This window comes from Nomascus leucogenys, chromosome 7b, assembly GCF_006542625.1.
Source record: "Nomascus leucogenys isolate Asia chromosome 7b, Asia_NLE_v1, whole genome shotgun sequence".
Taxonomy (NCBI): Eukaryota; Metazoa; Chordata; class Mammalia; order Primates; family Hylobatidae; genus Nomascus; species Nomascus leucogenys.
In genome coordinates this window covers 66,154,573-66,177,494 of record NC_044387.1, presented here as the reverse complement: position 1 = coordinate 66,177,494, position 22,922 = coordinate 66,154,573, and the positions used below count along the sequence as shown (strand labels likewise).

Below are 22,922 nucleotides of genomic sequence, written 5' to 3'. Positions count from 1 at the left end.
CTACTCTCAGTTCACAGCAGCAGGAGAGTCCTACTGTCACAAACACCACAAGTAAAGTTCCATCGTACTGAGCCTCTTACTATTCAGCCTTGATCTGGTTACTTCCAAACATGGGACTGACGATGCAGAATAGCTAGTTTGACATTTTTCCCACTGAAAATTTATTTTTGCCAGAGATTATTTTCTAAATCTGGAGAAATTGGGGGTTGGAGGTAGGAGAAAGGTTCAGCTCATGAAAACCTATTTATAGTGATGCAATAATGCAGGTACTATTGCCTTTAAAGCGCAGACACTGACAGCAAGTCTTCCAGTCTCTCCAGTATAACAAGTGACATGCCACCAAGAGATGCAATGGGGTCCCTCAACAGTGTTAAGTGAGTACAAATCTTAGGAATCAAAAAAAAAAGGAATACCATGTAGACTGAATTCCAGCTTACTACTTACCACTTGTAAGTTCACCGAAGCTGTGAAATTTCACCCAAACAATTTCAAAAGTAGCATCTCCTTGATGAAAAGGAAGCAAGGAACTTATGGATGTCACAATGACAAGAGTCTCTAAGGATATAACTGTAGTTTATGTATTTTAGGTGTGCCAAGTATGCTATTAACATATCTTCATTGTATCAGAAAATTCTTTAAAAAGAGTTCTTTCTGGTTCTGTTCTGCATACACAAATCCTTCCATCCTGACGAATCTAGGCTGCTAATAGAGTACCTGGTTAATTCTTCTTAATCATAGAAATTCCCTATAAAATAGCAGCTGTCACATCTGTTTTGTCTGATTAGATGATTACTTGCATAGTTAAGGCAATTGAAAGTTTTCTTATCGTCCCCAACTTCAACAAAGTTGGCTTTTCTATATCTTCTTGCCATTTCCTCTAAAAGTTGTACAACATTCCTTAATCCCATTGAACCCCCATTCCCAAATTCATGCTTGTAATGGCACACTGTCCTTCAGGACATGGTAGCCTTTCAAGATATCCAGCTCCCCATAAGCTCACCCTGATAAAGTCCATTCACATTCATGTCAACTCAAACATTGTAAAGACTCCTGGCCTACAAATGCTCACTCCTCAAACACAGGAAAGACTGAAGACCACAGACATTTTAAGATTTAATTTTATTGACTACCCCAGGAAAAAGTCTACGGTAGTTGTCTCTTAGAAAAAACTATTCTCTTTGAGTCAGTTACTAAAATAGCAATTTTAGACTACAAAGAATGCTAAATGTGGTAGATTTCCGTAAGTGACTAGTTATGAATGATTCATCAGTAGCTAATAAACGAAATTGTTTGAGTTACCAACTTATACAAGCATTATACTGGTTGTTTTTACAAACATTATTACATTGACTCCTCACACCAATCCTTCAAGGTAGAAATCATTATCTCAATTTTACTAATAAACTTGAGGCTCAGAGGTTAAAGTAACTTTCTCCAGACCATATTCTGGTAAGTAGTAGATCTATATTTTAAACCAGTACTGACTAATACTAAAGTCCCTCAGTCAAGTTAAAAAAAAAAAAAGTAATCCAAATATCAAATTCACAGATGAAAACGGAATCAACTACAGGAGGAAAAAACTATCCCTTTAAAAAAAAAACAAAAAAACAAAAAACCTGCTGTATTTCATGTTTTGGAACATATTTCTGTCGCTCCACTGATCTCACAGGTGCTGTTTATGACAACAAACATGCACATCTGTAGGGGTGAACTGACAGACACAAAGCAGGACGGCCTGAACTCTCTTCCTATATTTAGATCCTTCAGCTCAGCTCTTAATTGCGTAATTTAATCAGGACCCTCTAGAAGGGAAACACATCCATATTCATCACAAGCATCAAAGGAAACATCTTTACAAGTTATATCCTTTTACAAACCAACATATGGTCTCACGCCACTTTCCCAATTGTTGAACTCCTCCTCTGGGAAGAGCATGGAATTTTATTTCTTTTTATCACTTGAAAAAATCACTTCCCTCCTAATTCAGTAAAACTGGGTGGAGGCCACTTCCCCCACAGGTGAGAGAAATAAAACTTGTTGATCTGTCATTGTCAGGAATTTTAAAGTTAACCATTTATTTTACATATTTTCAAAATGGAAACAAAAGGCAGACAAAACCCAGAATGAGAAATTGGGGCACATTCTCCATGCTTTCAAATAAAACCTCTACCTATTTTTTTTGTCATTTTAAGATGGTTTCTAAATTAGAAAACAAGTGTCCTTAGCTTGAATAGGTTTGAACTGCAGCTGTCCACTTAGTAGCTGTACTTTGAAGAAAACAACTCTGAGCCTCAATTTGCTTTTCCACGAAATTGTGATACCATCACCCAATCCACTGGGTTATGCAGATTAAACATAAATATGAAAGGCTTACTTAGGAATTATAACATGCTGAAAAACAAAGTGATTAACAAAGCAGGTTTACAAATAAGGCTAATTTTAATATTTTGCATATCCAAAAAAATGAGGTTTACAGTCTAGTTTTTGTCTGTTTAATGAAGTTCTAACTTCATACAAAAAGAGAAAAACTAGTAACCACTACAGTTATTCAATTCACTCAACAAACAGCTATCACATGCCAGGCCCTATTCTAAGCACTAGAAATGCAGCACTGAAAGAGACACAAAAAGTTTTTCAAAGTCTGTTCCTGTGCCTTGGTGGGGCCTACATTCTGGTGGTCAAGGAAAGCCTCGTCGCGAATGTGATATCTGAACAGCCCCCTGAAAAGGAATTATCTGGGGAAGGGCATTCCAAGCAGAGAGAAGGGCAATTGCAAAAGCCATTTGAGCCATTTGGCAAGAATGATCCTGAGATGTTCAAGAAATGGCAAGGAGTCCTCACTGACGCTGGAATGGAGTTAAATGAGGGTAGAGAAATGAGAGATGAGGCCAGACAGGTCACAGGGGAAGGTATGTGCGGGACCCACAGAGACTTCAGAGCTTTTGACCCAAATGGAGATGGAAACACTGGGAGATCTGAGCAGAGGACAGCCATCATCCAACTTAGAGTTTAACAGAATTACTGTGGCTTGCTGGGTTGAGAACATACTGAAAGACACAGGGATGGAAGTAGGGAGTGGTGGGTAAGGAGACCAGTTAGGAAGCTATGGCAATTGTTAAGGTACAAGATGATAAAGATTTCAACCAGCATGGCAGAAGTCATCAGATTCTGGATATATTCTCAAAGTACAGACATGAACAAATACTACTTTACTGCTTATATAAAGAAAATAATTAACTGTAAGGTTGGAGAATTGTTTAATTTTTAGAAGTATGAAATCCCGTATTACGGGGACTGTAAGACTGAGCAAGATTTTTTTTTCTTTTTTTATGGAATCTTTCTACCCAGAGATTGAGTATCTGAGATAGGACCAAAGACAAGGCCACTGGAGGAGTAGTAGTCCAAGAATTACGGACTAAATGTCCATAATTCCTGTACAGGAATACAGGCTGAGTATCCATTATCTGAAATGCTTGGGACCAGGTGATGTTTCAGATTCCAGATATTTTTGGATGTTGGAATATTCTGAATATACACAGTGAGGTATCTTGGGGATGGGACCCAAGTCTAAACATAAAATTCAGGTATGTTTCATCTACACCTCATGCACATAGGCTGAAATTTTTCTTTTTTTCTTGAGACATGGTCTTGCTCTGTTGCCCAGGCTGGAGTGCAGTGGCATGGCTCACTGCAGCCCAGACCTCCCAGGTTCAAGTGATCCTCCCACCTTAGCCTCCTGAATAGCTGGGACTACGGGCAAGTGCCATCTCGCCCGGCTAATTTTTGGATTTTTGTTAGTGACAGGGTTTTGCCACATTGCCCAAGCTGGTCTTGCACTTCTGGGCTAAGTGATCCACCACTTCAGCCTCCCAAAGGGTTGGGATTACTGGCATGAACCAGCATGCCTAGCCAATTTTATAAAATAATTTTAATAATTTTGTGCAGAAAAAAGTTTTGACTGTGACCTGTCAGATGAAGTCAGGTACAGAATTCTCCACTTGTGGTGCCATATCAGTCCTCAAAAAGTTTTGGATCTTGGAGCATTTTGAATTTTCGGATTAGGGTCGCTCAACCTATAGTATAAAGGGAATAACAACTAGCAGTTAAATCTTGTAGGAATTAGAGTGAACGACACGGGCAGTGGGGCAGAAAATGACTAACAAGGAAGTTACGGTAATGAGTGATATAATTTTACATGATAGTCGAAGTTGGGTGTTTTTTATAGAGGATGGTAGAAGAATGGTCTGAAGGTGGCAATAAGAGGTAAAAGGCTTATGGGAGAAACCAGCCACGGCTTGAGAGAGCCACAGGGGAAATAGCTCCCTCAGATGAACACACACAAAGATCTATGTTCAAGTATATTCGTGTTCTAAATAACCCAGGTGCCTAACAATAATGGAATGATTAAATAAATTATGATACATTCAACTATGATGTAACTGTTAACAAAATAAGAAAAAAACAGATGGACTTTCATGTACAATACTACCATGAAAAGAAAACTATACCACAACTGTTCAGTAAGAAGTGGTAAAAAGTACCTATAGTATGGTCTCCTTTTAAAAACACAAATAGAAACAAAAACTGTCTATGTATATACATGTGCATTTTTAAAGGCCCAGAAAAAAATAAAAGAAACTGAACAAGTAGTTACCTTTAGGAGTGAGCTGGGTACAAGGGAGTGCAGCAGAGCCAACTACTTTTACTTTTAACCAATTGCTGTTTTCAAATTTAAAATCACAATAATAAAAATAAATAAAAACTGACAGTAGGTAAGAGAGTTATTTCTACATGGCTCTAGAAGAGACAGCATTATGACCAACAGGTGGCAAGATATATCTTCTTATAAAGGAAAAAAAATAATTGAAAGTGTATCAGCATAGGATTTTCAGAAAAATGTATTCTGGTAAAATACATGACCCTATTCTGGGTTAGTATGATATGGATAGGAATGGAATGTACTATTTTATTAAGGATTCAGGCACATAATAAAAAAATTCCATTTCACAGAATGGCATATTATAGCAAAAAAGTAAGTTTCCCTCCCATTTTAGACCCTTACGCCCCTTTCTACTAACTATTCAAATATCCATCAAATTTTTCAATGCAGGAATTTCTTACTTTCTATGTTATTCAAATATCTTCATGAGCAATTTGGTCCTGTCCTTTATCCATTACAGAAATCTGTTATTTGAAAGAATAACTTCTAAAAATCAAAGTTTATCTAACCACTGAAACAAACATTGACATCGGCCAGATTTCACTCTCATATGACAATCAACGACAGACTTTTTTAATCTGCCAAAAACTGGACTGGAATTGCAAACATTCACTTGGCCACCTTGGAGGAGAAACTGAACAAATAGCAGCAACCCCCTCTTCCAGAATGTGAGAGCTCCCTACACCTAAGAGCTAAAAGAAGCAAATGCAAAGTTTTTCACTGGTTTTAGAGAAATAATGCTTTAGATATAAGCAAGCATCACCTATAGAATTAGGTGAGACCTGTACCCATGAATCTGTCCTTTCTACCTCTGATCACTTGTTCAGTACGGTCTTATCTGCTAACTTCCCTAAAGTAATTTATTTACCAATTACAATGGAAAAACCCAAGACAATATTCTCAGAAGACTTCAGAACCCAAGTTCTCCTCCTTTACATGCTCAGCTACTAAGAAGGCTTTCGTTTCCATTAATCCAGTATTTAACTGAACCAATTTTTAATCCCTTATCACCAACATAAAGGTGCAGTAGAAAGAAAATGAGTATAACACGGTTCCCATCACCATCAAGCTTATGGTTATGAAGTGTGTATGGGAGAGATGGGAGAACCATATCATATGGTAGACTATGGTAAGAGTCACAGGACCGCCTGTTCAGGCTCTTCGTCTAAGGAGAAACATACATGCAGACAGAGTGACCTACAGTCTGTGCTACGATGACATCTTCCACGCATCCTGAGCTCTGTGTTACTTACCCTACAGTGGAGATCCAAATGGTCCAAATATCAACCAGCTATTTCAGTGGGTATGAAAAATGGAACAGATAATCCAAAGCAGCCTTACTAGTAATTAACTATTGCTTCTACAATGTATTATGATTCATCAAAGCTTTTAATCATTTATATTTTGCTTACACTATTAATAAAGCTACAATATGCCCTGAGAACATAGTAAATTCTAGAGAAATGCCTATTTAAGATTCAAAAATTGCTGTGGAAAATCTGTAAATGGATGACGGTTAACTATAGTGTTTTAGTATATTATAGAAACATAAAGACAAACATTTTATGTCATATAAATCACTCCTCTTGGAATTCAGAGTATAGGCAAAAAAACAGACTTTTACAGAACACCTGAAACATACTAGTTTTAAAACTCAAGAAACTTTTATCACTATCACCACCAACTTCAAAGGGAGAAAGTGGTAGGTGGTTTTATGGGAAACACTGTATAAAAGTGCATCCGTGATCTCCATCAAATTTCAACAGAAGTATAGTCATCCCTCGGTATACCTGGGGCACTGGTTCCCAGACCCCACCACCCAATACCAAAATCCTTGCATACAGGTCTCAGAGGGCCCTGTGGAACTCGTGCATAAACAAAAAGCTGGCCCTCTGCATATTAAGGTTTCACCTTCTGCAAATACTGTATTTTCTATCCACTTTTGGTTGAGAAAAAAATCTGAGTGTAAGTGGACTCATGCGGTTCGAGCCCCTATTAGTCATGGGTCAACTATATTCAAAAACAACCAAAAATCATCCTTATATCATCCTCATCACCACAACCACAACCATAATAAATCACCACGCACTGTTTTGAGCACTTTAAATTTAATTAAGTAGCTCTCTTAATCCTTACACAAGTCCTGTAGAATAAGTACTATTTTATAGATGACAAAACCGAGGCACAAAAAAGTTAAGGAACCTGCCAAGGTAACCTCTCTACTGCTTCTCCACAGTAGTCCCCTCCTTGGTTTGAAGCATAAGGCAGAGTAACAGGCAAGGATTTGCTTATAGTTTTAAAAAATTCCCTCCATCTCCTTCTGTCCCTTTCTAATTTATTGTTTTTCCTATTGCTTTCCTTCTTGATACCTTCCCACTTACCCAGAACATGAAAAAAAAAAAAGAGTTTTATCAGGGCAGCAGTGACAAAATTAAATTCACTTTAAAGAGCTTAGAATAAGACGTTAGAAGCTATCATTCAACAAGACATCAGAAAATTGGCACCATTAGCTCTTGTATGTGTTCAAATCTTAATAGTCCTTTTCTCATGATGAATCTGTAAAACACTAAAATTAAACTCCTTTTAAGAAATTCATTTCCTTGACCCAGGTGCAGTGGCTCACACCTGTAATCCCAGCACTTTGGAAGGCCAAGGTGGAAAGATTGCTTGAGGCTGGGAGTTTGAGATCAGCCTGGGCAACATAACATTTAAAAAAAAAAAAAAAAAAAAGCCAAGCAGTGTGGTCCATGTCTGTAGTCCCAGCTGCTTGGGAGGCTGAGGCAGGAGGATCACTTGGGCCCAAGAGTTCGAAGTTAGAATTAGCTGTGATCACCAGCCTTCAGCCTAGGCAACATAGCAAGACCCTGTCTAGTAAAAAAAAAAAAAAAAAAAAAAGGAAATTAATTTTCTTTACATTCCCACTGATTATTTTGAGATCCTTTATTGAAAACATAAACAAAACAAAAATTGCTAGCTCTTTTTTTATCTTGAGGTTAACAGTTTTCCAATCAAGTAGACGTAGAGATAAAGAAAATTTAAAGGAATCTTTCAGGTATATTTTAACATAGATAAGATGCTAAGATATTAATTTCAACACCTAATACACAGTTGTAAGTCACAATGCTACTTACAGATAATGGCAAAAATAGTACTCTGCACTCTGAAGGATTTGTGGTAAGGGGGTAAGGAAAGTGGGAAGATAAAGCACACAAACTGTGTGCTGGTGTGGCAGAAACGGTCATGACACTACTCCTTCAGTTATCCCATTTGTCTCCTAATCCCCTTTTTTATCCTGTATTTCAGGGTTCCTCAACTTTAGCATTACAGGATGTTTGGCTGCATCCCTGGCCTCTACCCACTAGAAGCTATTTGCAACCCTCCAGCCTCTCCCTCCAATTTGTGACAACCAAAAATTTTTCTGACATAGCCAGATAAGCCACAGCTCTATTCTGCCACTTTTCCGCTCCTTTTCTCTTTGCAATCTAAGCACCTCAGGCCTCAACTCCGGGATTCACAGAACTGCTGATTCTTCCACAAAGGGAAAAGGGAGAGATGTCAAACACATATACCCTTTCTGTCTCTGTTCTCCTCAATGAAAAAAAAGGGGAAGCAAAAGCAGTCAATCCTCAGAACTTAACTGGTGTGTCTGAGCACCCACAACTGGCATCACACAGTGCTGGGTGCTACAGAGTATAAAAGACATGGTTCATAACTACGATGAACTCACGACATACCATGTTTCCTGATGTAATTCTAAAAACAGCAAAATGAAAAAATTCACTCATCAAGTACCTACTGTGTGCCAGCCCAACCGTTCTTAATATTGCTGGATATTAACAATATTTTTAAAAGCTTCCTTACCATAACCCTTCAATAGGATGGGCCCAGGCATTTTTGTGGTGGTAGCTGTTCATATGATTTTGATGAGTAGACAAGGGAGAACCACTGCACTAGGCACTGTCCTAACACAAAGATCATAAAGACACTGGCCATACCCTCAAGGAACTCAGTCTAAAGAGTTAATAAGGTAATTGTAGTAAAAGGCATTACAACAGATGCTAGACTAGACAAGCAGGTTTGTATTGTTCCTTAAAGTTAGAAGATCCTCAGTGCAGGTCCTATACTTACAATTTCTTATCCCCAACTTTATCAAGCTGTCTAAGAGATACACTATGAACATAAGCATAAATAAAAATACAGACACTCAAAACCTTGCTGAAAGAATGAACTGGGGCCGGGCGCAGTGGCTCACACCTGTAATCCCAGCACTTTGGGAGGGAGAGGCAGGTGGGTCCCAAAGTCAGGGGTTCGAGACCAGCCTGGCCAACATGGTGAAACCCTGTCTCTACTAAAATACAAAAACTAGCTGGGTGTGGTGGCGGGCACCTGTAATCCCAGCTACTCAGGAGGCTGAGGCAGGAGAATCACTAGAGCCTGGGAGGCGGAGGTTGCAGTGAGCCGAGATCACGCCACTGCACTCCAGCCTGGGCGACAGGGTGAGACTCCGTCTCAAAAAAACTTAATAAATAAAGAGTAAACTAAGGTAGAAGTGGGCCAGAGACAAAAAGCTCTACCAGATGCATCAGACTTTTTTCCCCAATCCCTTGATTTTGAAGTGAAACAGCTTCAAATGCACAATCTCCGCTTACCAATTAGATTGCTTCTTCAGGGCAGAAAATGACTTACAGTTTTCTCTATCCCACCCAAAACATAGTCCAGTGCTGGATGCACAGCAGGAATGCATGAAATACTTGCTGAATTGATTAATATCAGCTTAACAAAAAAGGAGAACTCCACAGTGAGGACACACCCCTTTTAAAGGAGCCTTTTCTAGAATACAGAACATCTCAGCCCACAAATTGACAAAACTCTTCAGCAAATATATGCTATAAATAAATGTGAATAAATGCTATACAGTTTTTGTGCCAACATTTAAATGATAATCAAGTTAATTTTGTTCACAGTTAACAGAAAAACATTTAAAACTAATCAAATATTCCCTCAAGCTTGAATAAACTAAATAGAAGTCCTGAGCACACAAACATAAACACATGAAAAATAAAGAGGTTGTTATTAAATATGTTGGACTGCAAAGCCAGCAATGGGCAAAAAGCAAAACAGGAAGCTGTAATAGATGAGATGGCAAGCTATACACAACCAGCTGTATAATTTCTACAGCAATATCCACTGTATCATTATTCTCTTTCATGAAAAACTACTGTCTCTGATAAAATTAAGACTGATTTTCCTGGCATTTCTCCTCCCTCTACCACTTAGCTCAAAGAGTTTGAGTGACAAGTCTCACCAATGCACATCACTTCAGGGCCCATACTCCCAGTCACAACTCACTCAGAAAGGACTTAAGGATGGGCAGGGGATGCTAGTGGGCCAAGTTGTGAGCCTGAAGGTGAGATTTAAAAGCCTTTTTTATCCAACTTTAAAATGTTTGCAGGTCATTTAAAAGAAGGGAGATGGTAAGACAGAAGACGCAGACAAATTCTGATTCTGTCTAGTGGCAAGGTAAGAACCCACTTAAGACTGAATGTAATTCAGTTAGGTACGGATCCTACCAATAACCAGCAGACTCATTCCCTTATGGGCGGCATATGAATAGCCTTTTAAACCTGCGGTACTGTAAAATATATATTGGGCTTCAACCTTGTTTCTGGCATACAGCTCCTAAAATCCTTGGAGACTCCAAAGTGATGTCTTTTTGTATGCTAATGATTGACTGTTGGCTGGCAGCCCCTAACTAGCTTTAGGATGGTGGCAGGATTAGAGGATTGAGACTTTCAGCCCCACCCTCCAACCTCAAGGGTGGGGGCAAGGGGCTGAAGGTTAAGTTGATCACCAGTGGCCAATGGTATAATCAATCATGCCTATAAAATGAAGCCCCATAAAAAACCAAGAGGACAAGGTTCAGAGAGCTTCTGGACAGCTGAACACACAGAGGTTCCTGAAGCGTGGCACGCCCAGGTTAGGCATGGAAGCTCCATGCCCCTTCCTCCACACCTTGCCCTATGCATCTCTTCATCTGTACCCTTTTTAATATCGTTTATAATAAATAAGTAAATGTAAGTTTCCCCGAACTCTGTAAGCCATTCTAGCAAATTAATTGAATCCAAAGAGTGGAGTCATAGGAGCCCCAACTCGAAGCTGGTCAGCCAGAAGTTCCAGAAGCCTGGACTTATGTTGGAGGTGGGTGAGACTGAATCCTCAATCTGTGGGATCTGAGGCTATCTCCAGGTAGTGTCAAAATTGAATTGGAAGACACCCAGCCCAGCCAGTGTTTGGTGCGTAGGGAAAAACCCACACACATTTAGTCACAAAAGTATTTTGTGTTGACTGTTGTAGTGTGAGAGCAGAGGGAAAAACAGTTTGAGTTTTCTACTGACAGAAAACTCATGACCTCTATTATCCTTTAAAAAAAATTTGTAAAATTAAACACTGATGCCTAACTTTTACGTTTTTTTAAAACATTATAAGGCTTTACTACAAGAGGAACTTTTCTCACTTTATTTAATACCTCATAAACTCATCCATCTCAATAATCAAAACTATACTCCAAGACCATCACTGCGTCTCACATCAATGAGTAAATGCCACTATAAAATCTAATACTGCAATTCAGGTAGGAGAGAAAGGGGCCTATTTCAATATGTTCTAGGAAGCACTGGTGTCTTCAAGGTTCATCATCTACGCCAGGTGACTAAGAAACTGTGTATAACTGATAGCCCCTCACATTGTAATAAGGAAACTCCTGGACGAAAACCATGTTATGGAGGGAAGCAGGGTGCCTGCCTCTTACAACTCTACTTTATATATATGTCGTACCTCCTTGACACTCCAGATTCTCCTAGGAGGCTGGGAAATTCAGGCTTCCTTTCCTTAAATGAGAAAAGCCCAGTCTTCCCAGACTGATACTTCCTAGTATACAAAGAATAACAAAATACAGGAAAAAGGAAGACATCATCCCCATTTCAATCAAGAGTCTGATCCAGGACATAACCAAAACATTGTGCGTTCATTAGCAGTTTGTACTTCTTTTTTCCTTTTTCTTGAGACAGTCTTGCTCTGTTGCCCAGACTGGAGTGCAGTGACACAATCATAGCTCACTGCAGCCTCGAACTGCTGGGTTTAAGTGATCCTTTTGCCTCATCCTCCAGAGTAGCTGGGATTACAGGCGCAGAACCTTCCTGTCAGCAGCTGGCATTTCATTTGCTTGTGAAATGCTTGTTCACGTCCATTACCAATTTTTCTATTGGGGTGGTGCTTCCTATTGATATAAGTCTCTCTTGCAAAGAACAATATCTTGTTGCAAATCTCTTTATCTGTCTTGCAGGTTTTGTTTCTGAGTATGTTTCGTCACATAATAAATGCTATCAAATCTATAAAAAGTTTCCTTTATTGTTTCTGCCTTTGGAGCCACATTTTGAAGGGTTCTGTGGCTGGTTATTAATAACCCTCCCCCCAATGGCATAAATCAATTTCCCCTTTCCTTTTAACGCTATGACAAGAATCCACTGCAGAATCTTTCTGCATTAAGCATGTATTGGTTTAATGAAAAAGAAATGTTTTTAACCGTAATGAATGCTATAAGAAAAGCCACAGAAAAATTCAGAATACAATACTTATTTAAGTTCTAATTAACTTAAATAACCTTTAAAATCATTAAAGGGATTCGTCTGTTAGTTCAATTTCTATACTTTTCTTAGAAACCTTTATCTAGAATTGTTAGGGAAATGCTCTATCTACAAATTCCCAAACTTGATATTTCACTACTTCGTTACCAAGATTCTCATTGCTTACCTCTTCTCAATTCATTTAGTTCATCAGGCTTCTTATAAAACAAGTGTTAGGGCTTGGTCTTACACCCAGGCAATCTGACTCTAGAGCCTTATCTCTGAACCCATTTGCTATCCCTAAGCCTACCAGGCCACAAAGTGATACCAAAAAGTAACAATTAACCTAGTCTCCTATACAGCAGCCTCACCACACTTCACCCCAGGTTTCCCCCCAATTGTTTAGAATATGACTTCTCTATAGATTTCCTGGCACACTACCTACGGTGGTTCTTCTTCCCTTACCATGTGCTGATCTTCCTCCTCACCATCCCAGTGAAAGGACTTACCTCCAACAATACAGGAAAATCAGCAAAAGTGCACAGGAGCTCTGCCACATGCTTTCCTCTCACTCGGATCCCATTCTGTTTCTTTCTCAGACAACTCTCCCTCCTTACCAGGGTCAACATTTTGTCACTTGTGCTCCAGATTGCTAACTCCATCACCTCTAATTGCTCTCTGTCCACTGACTTCTTCCCCTCAACCTTCAAATATGAAGAGGTCTCATCTATCTTAAAATTCAAGTCACTTAAGGCAATATAAGACTTTATTTCTCACTTCTTAACGTATTCAGTCTTCTCTGAAATTGCATTCACGTGATTATCTGACTACTTCTCCTTCACCCTGAACTGTACATTTTCCCCTCCAAACCTACTTCTAGAATCTCTCTTCCAGTGGCTTCCTGGTTTCCCCACTCCTCTGACCCCATGTCTTTCTTCCAGTTTCTCTTTGGTCTATGTCAAACAGCCTCTCAGACAGTCTACTTCAAATTAGCCTCTTCCTTCTATTAATTGCTAACTGTGGGCTCCAACGGAAGATTCAATCCACCAGTTCTTTCTCTCTTTGTGGTTCTCTCAGAATACCCAGTAGACAACTGCAGAGAGTCTAACATAAAGCTTTCAAGTCCTCCCAAACCTTATCTCCAACCTGCCTGTAGCATACTTTGACTTAGATATCGCATGTTAAATTTAACACATCGTCTAATTTATCATTTGCACAATTTTTATTCCTTCTACGACCAGCTCTTCCCTATTCTTAAGTAACACCTTTATTAGTTTTCCAGCTACCAAGGTTAGAAACTTAAGGATATATCTCCGACATCTCTTTCTCATTACTTTATAGCCATGTAATTACCAAGCCTTCGTGGTTTTTTGTTTTATTTTTTGTTTTTGTTTTTGTTTTAATCCTTCTCTTTCCATGTCTACCTTTACCAGAGATTTATCATCTCATACATAACTCAATAGCTTTCTTATTGATCTCTGGCACTGGGCTCTATCCCTCCAGTGCAAACTGCATGTTCAAACACTTTTGGTGACTTCCCAATGTTTCCTTATTCTGGCACTCTAAGGCCCTAAAATTCTCACTGGAACTCAACCTTTCTGAGCATCTCCTCCACACCACCATACTAGGCTCCATGAGGAACAGCCACTGAGGTCAGGCAGGGCTGCTCACTGCCTCTGGATCCGTGCTATTTGATATGATAACCACATGTGGCTACTTAAACATAAATTAATTTTTTAAAAAATGCTCTTCCATGTGTGGCTATAGCTACTGTATTAGCCAGATGTGGAACATTTCCATCACTGCAGAAATTCTATTGGACAGTGCTGCTCTACAGATACTCAACACTCATGCTTATCTCCCAGGTTTTTCATGCCATTACTCTGCCTATAATGTCCCTCTTCCTTCTGCCTATGCAAACTCACATGTCCTTCCAGGCCACAGTGGTCCTGATGTGAGCTGTCTGTACAATTTACTCCTATACTACCTTGTAACAGCTCTTATAATGTTGCTGCATTTAATTTTTCATGTTTGTGTATCCTCTAATTATTGAGCCTCAGAACTAATAAATATTCAGGGAATAAATGAAGCATATACTTATTACAATACTGCAGCAAAATGATCAAATAACGGCCCATTTAATATCCCTCCTTCATTAAAAAGATACGTTTCTTTTCAATCTAAACAAAGATCTTGCATTTAGTTAACTGAATAATGGCTTAATTAATGCCTAATTATAACAGTTGAGAGAGTCTCCCCGCCAGCTTTTTTCTAGCAGTGTTTGAAACTAAAAGAAAAAAAGCTATAAAGGTCTGGAATACTTCTACTTTGCATAAGCACACCACAAAGAAACCACAAAAAAAAAAAAAAAGACAGGGAGAGGATAATAAATGAATAGTTTGAGTAACTATACCCCAACAATCTCAGATTGTAGAGCAAAATATCCACAGTACAGCAGCCCTGCAATTAAGGGGAAACTACAAATAAAGCATTAAAACTTATGTACAAAAATATATTCTGAATCAACAGAGAGACCCCTCTCTCCTCCTCTTCCCAAACAGGCCCTAGTGAATATTCATTTACATCCTGAACTCAAAAGCATATAGATGCATAATTAACAACTGTATGTTCTTTCTTCAGATCCAGGCTTATTGTCTCAAAAAAAAAATTTGTTAAGAAACCAATCTATACTGCAAACCTTGGTTCTTATTGAAAAAAAAAAAAAAGCTCCTTTTTCAAACACTAAGAACAGAGAAGAGATTTGGGAGAATCACCAGGTAAGGACTTCCTCACACCTTAGAGGACTTAATGCTTTATTTTCAAGAGAGAGTCTTCCCTGAAGTTCAGATTTTAGCTTATAACAAAAATTATAAAGATGCTGAACTGTTCAAATAGCATAGTTCCCAGTACCTTACTAAAACTCTGATGTAGTCACTGGAGTGAAACTGCTTATGAAACTTTTGGTTTTTCTTTTCTGAAAGATAGTTTCCTTTATGCAAATGAATGTTCTAGAGAAGCCGCTCATTTCTGCAAGTCAGCCCGCAATAGCTATAGACATTACTGTTTTGCATATAGGACTAGCCCTGCACCTCTAAAACTGACACCATCTTAATAACACACAGCAAGTATTTTAATTTAGATTTTAAGCAATTACATCAATACTATTTGGCTCTGCCTTTTTCTTCTCTTTCCTTTTCTTTTTAAAGGTGGCTACAGTGGAGTGATGAAAATACTTCAGGTATTTTTGCTGCAAATCAGATGACAGATCAACAGATTAGACTGAATATTTGTACTATCAGATAACAGCAGGAAAGGAAAATAAAGGGTCAAGAGGTTTCAGATTGGGGCAAAGAGGAGATGCCCCTATTTGTTATCAAAGTATGTCCTAAAATCTTGGTACCAAAGAGTAAAACCACATATAGAAGTAGCAGAACATTTCATCAACCTCAAAGACACACTATGACTTAAAACCGATTTTCTCCACTTTTTTATATTTAAATTATCCTTTTTCTCCTCAGACCTGTCCAACTCTCACCCTAGGACTCCCTAGCTCCCTAGTATTCCCTAAATACCCCAAACTTTAGCTTTTGGTTAGGAATGTGATCTGTTTTTGAGAGTCAAGAGGAGATTCGTATATTTTGCTAAATGTCAGAGTTGCCTGCTTTAATTTGAACTTTGTACAATCTTGGATCTCCCATTTTCTAATAAGGTCCCATTGATTAAATCAGATATAAGGCTTTTCTTTTCCATCTCCAGAATGAGAAAGAATCAATTTTAATATGTAGAAAATAAGCATTTATCTCTGGTTGTCAGATTTGATTCCTACTTAGCTCAAACAATGTTAGGTATCAAAAGTCGCTAACAGGCCAAAAAATTCTTTCCTCCCTTCCCTAAATTACACTGGATATGCTCACACCAAAGCCTCAGAAATATAGTGAGCATGGTACGGGGAAAAAAAACCCAAAAACAAAAGGGCACTTAATGCTAAGAAGAGTCCAGATCTTGGCTTTCCCTTTTCCAATCACTAGACAGGTAACTTTGGATGTCAGTTACCTTCTCTAGACTTCAGATTGTTCACCTTGATATGAACCAACCAGATTAGAAAATCTTTAAAGCAACTTTTAATACTAAATATCTCTATTCTCTGTAAAGGAAATTACAAATCTTAATGTTTATGAAAGCACTTGGCAGGGCAGTCCCATGGACATATTTCACCCGAAAGACCATGAGATTTGGATAGTTAAGTATACATATTAACTCACCATGGCATATAAGCATTTTGGGATAAGAAGGTGGGAATAAGAAGATACAAGATCCATAGTTTCATCAGATTCTTAAACAGCCCTGACCTTGTAAAACATTTATAAAAACAGATGTTAAATGTTTTTTTAAAAATCCCCAATGAATTTGCAATTACTATTCTTACAGTGTTTAACATCTCAGGGAAGACAGACTAATTTTGGTAAGACAGACAAACTGAATTACTACAACTTTCCTCCTAACTTAGTATCAGTTTGTGATTATGTAAGAAAATGCATGAGGAAAGTGACAAGAATTACACAGAAAAGCAGAGATAAAACTAATCTGGCATTATTAGTTGAATAATGCATTATTGAAATGCATTATTTTCATGCCAGATTTATTCTTCAAATTATGTACTGCTTAGATGAGCATTATTTTTCCTTTCTTAAACACTTACAAAAAAAGAAGATAGCCCAGAAAGGCACAACAGAAGGTAAATTTATTTAAAGACCTACAAAAGACACAAGCCAAGTCGTCTATACTGGCATAGAAAAGCACAGCAGAACAATGACGATTTGGGTCTTCCGAACGAACGACCAAAAAACATAGTTAAGATAGAGTTTCTAGAGTTGGACGACCTCGATCATATCCCAGGTAAGATTAGAAATCATAATCGTTCACTATACCGCCTGAAGCATCATTCTGACCTCAGTTTCTTTACCTGTAAAATGTGACAACAACAGTACTTATGGAAGTTTTGAGGCTTAAATGAGATACGGGTATTATAAACAATGCCTGGCATACATACAGTAAAAATTCAGAAAAAAAGGTTAGCTACAATTATTTCTCCTCTCTAAGGCTCTAAACCAAATTAGAATCGATGACACTAATAATAAATAAGATCTACAGAAAAGTCAAACTCCTTTTATCCAGTAGCTTCAACTGTCCCTTCCAAACTGTGTTTTATTTTAAAAAGAACAGCTAGTTAGTGATAAAATTAGTTTATATATGTCTTTCCATCTTTGACTTCACAAACTCATTGGTAGAGGTAACAAGTGAGATGAGGTAAAGGTCCTGGGGTGGCACTGGCTAGCAGAACCTTCTGTGATGATGGAACTATTCTATATACACGCTGTCCAGTACGGCAGCCACTAACCACAAGCAGCTACTAAGCATTTGAAATGTGGCTAGTGCTGAGAAAATGAATTTTTATTTAATTTTAATTTAAACTTAAACAGCTATACGTAGCCGAGTGCAGTGGCTCACACCTGTAACCCCAACACTTTCGGAGGCTGAGGCGGGAGAACAGCTCGAGCCCAGGAGTTTGAGACCAGCCTGGGCAACATGACGAAACCTGTCTCTACAAGAAATACAAAAACAAATTAGTCAGGCAGACGTGGTGGCAGTGCCTGTAGTCCCAGCAACTTGGGAGGCTGAAGTGGGAGGATTGCCTGGGCCTGGGAGGTCGAGGCTGCAGTGAGCCATGATCGTGCCACTGCACTCCAGCCTGGGTAACAGAGCGAGACCCCGTCTCAAAAAAAACAGAATAAAATAAAATTTCAAAAATGCTACATGTGACTATGGCTAGGATAGCAGAGCCCTAGATAATCCATATGCTAAATAAGGATTGTCAGAAATTTAAGCAAAATAAGAATCTTCTTTTCCTGAACTATTTATATGTTCAATTCAAATATCTTTGTTTCTGGTATAGGCCTGGTAAGTTTGACTAGTTAAAGAAATAACATGTCAGTTGATACATCAATACAGTGAAAATTCAGGGGTAATAAAAGGATCAGAGTTAAGTACGTGGTCCACTGATATTTTAGAAGGTCCCTAAGGCCAAGTTAAATTCAAACTCACATGAAGCATTCAGTACACATATCAGAGCTGCAAAGGTCCTTATCAGCATCCCTAAAGCATCTGTTTCTCCTCTACCAAATGAAAAGCTACTTATACAATTCAGACTGAATATATCTGCATTTATCTTAAATTTTTCTACAGAAATTCATAGTTCTGTAAGCCTTTTCCCTCTTTCACGCGCACTGGTGTCCCTGGCCATCTCAGCCTTTCCACTATAAACAAAACCCATGTACCACCCATATCTGAAGTATAACGCCAGACTCCTGCTCAGCTACCCCTGTAATATGGTTTAATTATGATGACTGAACTAATAGGCTGACATCATAGATTTTTACAGGCTGACCCCATGTCATCCTGATGTATCATTTTGCACCAGTTCAGTGCTGTAAATCAATTTAAGATCTCAAGCAGGTTGAAAAGGCTGGTAATGATGCTTTCTCTGCCGTCTCTGGAGACTCTACATTATACCCAACTTACATTATTTATAAAGCCTCAGTGATGCCTCCATTAGCCTTGTAAGACTACACAAATGAGATCTTTTATACACACACACTTGGCCTTGATTATGTAGGCTACTGCAGCTTAAACATTAGTCTAATTATACCCAAGTTACTTCTTTTTCCAATCTACTAAGTTATTAGATTTTATATTTAACCCAGAATTGCTAGAAATCAAAATTACAAAGTGAAATTTAGTTTTTAACTAATAAATGTAATACACGTAGTTGAGAAAATGTGACAACTTCCTCTTAATGCCTTAATGAACTTGGTAGAAATAAAATTAAATTCCAAGAAGTGTAAGAGGTCAATGTCTTTAATTGCCTAAAAATTGTCATTTCTCTAAAACACAAAGGTCATCAGCTCTTCAAGGATATGAAACCAAAGGATACTGCAAGAGGTAAAATGTATTTAGTTATATACCTATGGTTGTAGGGGTCAAAACTAAATCAAGGACAAATCCCTACCCTCAGAAGAAACCCGATCCTGCCTGGATCCTCTAGAGGCTCTGGCATCACCCACCTCCAGAAAAATCATCTCTCACGACCCTAGTTACACATTCCTAACAACTGCAGTATCACACCAATGATACACCACCTGCACAGAAATAGCAAATAACTGCAAATGGGAAAGAGAGTGGGAGAGGGCAGAACAAACACTTTAATCAGTACAGCATATTTAGATCTGGCACCTACATCAGAATAACACTGATGCAACAATATTTATACCAATTGAAAATGCTGGGGCAGTGAACACTTCTGCTCCGATTCTTTTTTAATACAGTTCACCTACCTTCAATACAATTTAAAGTAATTACAAACAATTTGAAAAATCAACATGGGCAGGGAACAGTTTTCTCATTGTGTTACTGAGATGTGGGCAAGTTATCCACAACAGGCAATTAGACCCAGAGATGTTCTAAGATAAAGGCATTCTGAGATTTAGCGGCTGAGAGTTTCAGCAACAGGAAGACATAACAGAAATCATGCAACTTCTGTATCATTCCATGTACTTTGAAACTTCAGATACAATGGAAAGAAAAGAGGGGGGAGGGCAGAGAAAAAAGACAGTTGTCTCAGCACTCACGAAAACGATGCCTTCTCAGGAGATGGTTCTGAGACCGGCCTCGATTTTCAGAAGGAACGCGCCTTTACTGGTTATCTTGCACCGTGTATTTAAAAATTGCATGCGCTTCAAAATAAACAAAAGCTCAGCTACTGTAGCTGTGAGATCTGGCAGGCATTTGTTCCTCCTCCCCTCCTAAAGCACATCAAGAAAACGTTCTCCCTTTAAAACCTTCACACAGATTCAGAAACTAGAGCCCACGTCTGTCTCTCACGCCCACCACCCCCACCTTCCTACAGAAACAACCCCGAGAAACACTAACAAAGACAGGGAGCAGAGTAAAGGAACAGTTGTTCAACCGCGAACTCACGAATACACATGCAGTGAGGCAATCGACTCCGGTAAAGGGAAAGGAATGAGACACCAGGAGACGCAGCGGGTGTAGGCGGAAGAGGGGAAAAAATTACGCGCCGCCGCCAAACCTTTGAATAAATTAGAGGGGATTTCGGTGCGAACTTTCCTTGACCTCGACCCCAAAGAGGCTCGCTGGGGCCGAGAAGGAAACCCGTGCGGGATGTGGAGGGACCCGGGGCGCCGGGGTCCCCCGCCCGCGAGACCCGCTCCACCAGGCGCCTTGGAGAGCAGCGCCGGCGGTCGTCCTCCAGCTCCCGCAGGGGTCGCCCCGCCGGCGCGGGGGACACAATGGGTCCGCTGGCCGCGCGAACGGGCCTCGGCCCGGCGGCAGCACGGGAGAGATGTGAGGAGCGCGCGGAAGGGGAGCGCGGCCGGGGAGGTCCCAGCGCGGTCAGGCCCGGGAGCCGAGGCTCGGGGGCCCGGGAACTGGGCTTCCCACAGCAGAAGACCCAACAAAGACACCAGGGGAGCCCGGCGGGCTGGGCGCGAGAAGACGCGGTGGCAGGTTCGCTCCTCCGAGCGGCCGGGAGGCGCCATCATGGGGGGTGGGGGGATCGCGGCCCGCCCCGCGCAGAAAGAGCCCCCTTCCCGCCGACGCCCGCGCCCCGAGCCCAGCACGACCGTGGCGGCCCCACGCGTGCAGAGGCGGCGGCGGCGGCGCTGGAAAGCCTGGGGCGCCGAGGGGACGGCTGGGACACGGCATGAAGGGAAAGTTGGGTTCGGGTCTGTTTCGTTTTACCGGGTTGGCGGCGCGCCCGTCCGCGCGGGCGCACGAGTGGCCGGGCGAGCGGGGTCCCGCGGCCCGGGTCCGGCCGGCTGGGCGCTGCGCCACGCTCCGCTCCCAGGGTCCCTCCCCGAGCCTCGGCCCGGGTTGAGCCGCTCGGCCTCTCCTTTCTCCGCCCGCCCGCCTGCTTTCTCCTGGAGCCTGGATTGATCTGGTCGCGCTGGCGTCAGGGAGTCGGAGCCGCCCAGCCTCCACTCCTCGGCTGCCAATACCCGGCGCACTCGCCTGCCCGCCCGCTCACACGCTCACCCGCTCACCCGCGCGCCGCCGCCGCTGCCGCGCGACCAGGGATCCTCTCCAAATTCCCGGCCCGGCTGGCGTGAGCGCAGCGCGGCCGGGGCCGGAGGACGGCGCGGGGGAGCGGCCGGAGCCACCCCCTTCCACCCGCAGCCCCACGCCCCGTTTCTTCCTGGAGAAAACACAGTGTGGCGGCGTTCAGGCTTTCCTAACCCTGCCTTTTTAGTCCCGGTGGAGCGGACTTAGTCCATTATCTGCAAGTGAATTTCGATGTTCCATATGTTTATTTTCTGAAATGTTCATTAACGCTTCCACCGCGCCCACCGAATCGTTCTATAAACGTGGAGTGCATGTTGACAGTTATCTTTCCAGACGCGCCCTTTTATGTCTAGTTTTCGTTGCCCCTCACTCACTCTCCAATAATTTGCAGGCCCCAGAAGTTGTACGTACCCAGAATTGGATAGCCTAGTAAATACTGCACGTGCTTATACAAACCCTGAGTCAACAGATGCGTTTTGTGTCAACTCAGGATCCAGTGATTCGAGTAGGTAACCTTGTTGCTTCAAATAATGACATGCCACAAGGAGATACTGCTTTAGAACTCCACATTTTTGGTCCAATTTCTACAGTCTTTTAGATGATGCCAACTCCCCTGCACTTAACTCTTACCTACCTGATCTGCATAGACATTGAAAATATCTTCTTGCAAGAGTCAACTTTTCTCTTGGCTAACTCTTGAAGCTGCATAAAATCTTGCATAATTACTATAATGTTGAGTTATGTTTAGAAAAAATGGTTTTTTTTGAGGAATAAATTTCACATGAAGCAAAAAAAAAAAAAAAAAAAAATCACTCCCAGCAATGTGTATCAGAATATGCCTTCTAATTAAATTCCTTTTGCCGTTAACCTATTTGAGCACTTACTGGTCAATTCGTGGGCCTCATCTTATTTTCTCTAAAAGCAGCATTTGACGCAGTTGATCATTCTCTGCTCCTTAGAACAACAGGAAAGTGAACCTTGTTAAATGCCACTCGGATCAGGCCACTCCTCTGTTGAAAACCCTCCCTTGATAAATAGTATAAAGTATCCCATACAAGAGAACATTATTCAGCCATAAAAAGGAATGAAGTACTGATACTGACGCATGCTACATGGATAACCTTTCAAAACGTGTGAAGGGAAAGAAGACAGACCACACATTGTATTCTTCCACATATGTGAAATGCTCAGAGTAGGCAAGGCTATGGAGACAGAAAGTAGATTGGTGGTTTGCATAGGGTTGGGGAAATGAGGAACTTGGGGAGTGACAGCTAAAGGTTATGGGGTGACAAAATTGTTCTAAAACTAGTTTCTGGTGATGGTTGCACAACTCTGTGGCTATACCAAAAGCCATTAAATTGTAACACTTTAAATGGGTCAATCATTTGGAATGTGAATTTTACCTCAAGCTATTAAGAAAAAGCATGACAATGAAATGCAGT

At 40.5% G+C, this 22,922-nt stretch overlaps 1 protein-coding gene and 1 long non-coding RNA gene across 3 annotated transcripts in view; one reads left to right on the top strand and one right to left on the bottom strand.

The window, feature by feature from the left end:
• Positions 1-21,430, bottom strand: part of SMAD1 (SMAD family member 1) — a 75,677-nt gene extending 54,247 nt beyond the window's left edge. The window contains exon 1 of one of the 2 annotated variants that reach the window (XM_030816198.1): positions 21,160-21,430. The gene's annotated coding sequence lies outside the window, so the exon portion shown is untranslated. The remainder of the gene's footprint in view (positions 1-21,159) is intronic. The other variant, XM_030816197.1, reaches the window with a different exon arrangement.
• LOC105740103 lies at positions 214-6,168 on the top strand. The gene is made up of 2 exons (XR_001116134.2): positions 214-374; positions 5,181-6,168. It is a non-coding gene; the product is annotated as an uncharacterized LOC105740103 (long non-coding RNA).
• Positions 21,431-22,922: the final 1,492 nt, after the last annotated feature.